This window comes from Triticum dicoccoides, chromosome 1A (genome assembly GCF_002162155.2).
Source record: "Triticum dicoccoides isolate Atlit2015 ecotype Zavitan chromosome 1A, WEW_v2.0, whole genome shotgun sequence".
NCBI classification, from domain to species: domain Eukaryota; kingdom Viridiplantae; phylum Streptophyta; class Magnoliopsida; order Poales; family Poaceae; genus Triticum; species Triticum dicoccoides.
This window is the reverse complement of record NC_041380.1, coordinates 474,846,854-474,848,351: the sequence shown is the minus strand read 5'-3', so window position 1 is coordinate 474,848,351 and position 1,498 is coordinate 474,846,854.

Below are 1,498 nucleotides of genomic sequence, written 5' to 3'. Positions count from 1 at the left end.
ATATAGCTTCCTCAAAACATCCACTATACCTACCTATTATGGCATTTCCATAGCCATTCCGAGATATATTGCCATGCAACTTTCCACCGTTCCGTTATTATGACACGCTTCATCATTGTCATATTGCTATGCATGATCATGTAGTTGACATCGTATTTGTGGCAAAGCCACCGTTCATAATTCTTTCATAAATGTCACTCATGAGTCATTGCACATCCCGGTACACCGCCAGAGGCATTCATATAGTCATATCTTGTTCTAATTCTTGAGTTGTAAGTAAATAAAAGTGTGATGATCATCATTATTAGAGCATTGTCCCAGTGAGGAAAGGATGATGGAGACTATGATTCCCCCATAAGTCGGGATGAGACTCCGGACGAAAAAATAAATAAATAAAAGAGGCCAAAGAAGCCCAAATAAAAAAAGAGGCCATAAAAAAAGAAAAAGAGAAGGCCCAAAAAAATAAAAAAATAAAAAATGAGAGAAAAAGAGAGTAGGGGCAATGCTACTATCCTTTTACCACACGTGTGCTTCAAAGTAGCACCATGATCTTCATGATAGAGAGTCTCCTATGTTGGCACTTTCATATACCAGTGGGAATCTTTAATTATAGAACTTGGCTTGTATATTCCAATGATGGTCTTCCTCAAAATGCCCTAGGTCTTCGTGAGCAAGCAAGTTGGATGCACACCCACTAGTTTCTTTTGCTAAGCTTTCATACATTTATAGCTCTAGTGCATCCGTTGCATGGCAATCCCTACTCACTCACATTGATATCTATTGATGGGCATCTCCATAGCCCGTTGATACGCCTAGTTGATGTGAGACTATCTTCTCCTTTTTGTCTTCTCCACAACCACCATTCTATTCCACCTATAGTGCTATATCCATGGCTCACGCTTGTGTATTTCGTGAAGATTGAAAAAGTTTGAGAACACCAAAAGTATGAAATAATTGCTTGGCTTGTCATCGGGGTTGTGCATGATTTAAATACGTTGTGTGGTGAAGATGGAGCATAGCCAGACTATATGATTTTGTAGGGATAGCTTTCTTTGGCCATGTTATTTTGAGAAGACATGATTACTTTGTTAGTATGCTTGAAGTATTATTATTTTTATTTCAATATCAAACTTTTGTCTTGAATCTTATGGATCTGAATATTCTTGCTACACTAAAGAGAAATACATCATGAATATGTTAGGTAGCATTCCACATCAAAAATTCTATTTTTATCATTTACCTACTCGAGGACGAGCAGGAATTAAGCTTGGGGATGCTGATACGTCTCCAATGTATCTATAATTTTTGATTGTTCCATGCTATTATATTATCAACCTTGGATGTTTTATATGCATTTATATGCTATTTTATATGATTTTTGGGACTAACCTATTAATCTAGAGCCCAGTGCCAGTTTCTGTTTTTTCCTTGTTTTAGAGTATCACAGAAAAGGAAAATCAAACGGAGTCCAATTGACCTAAAACTTCACGGGACTTAT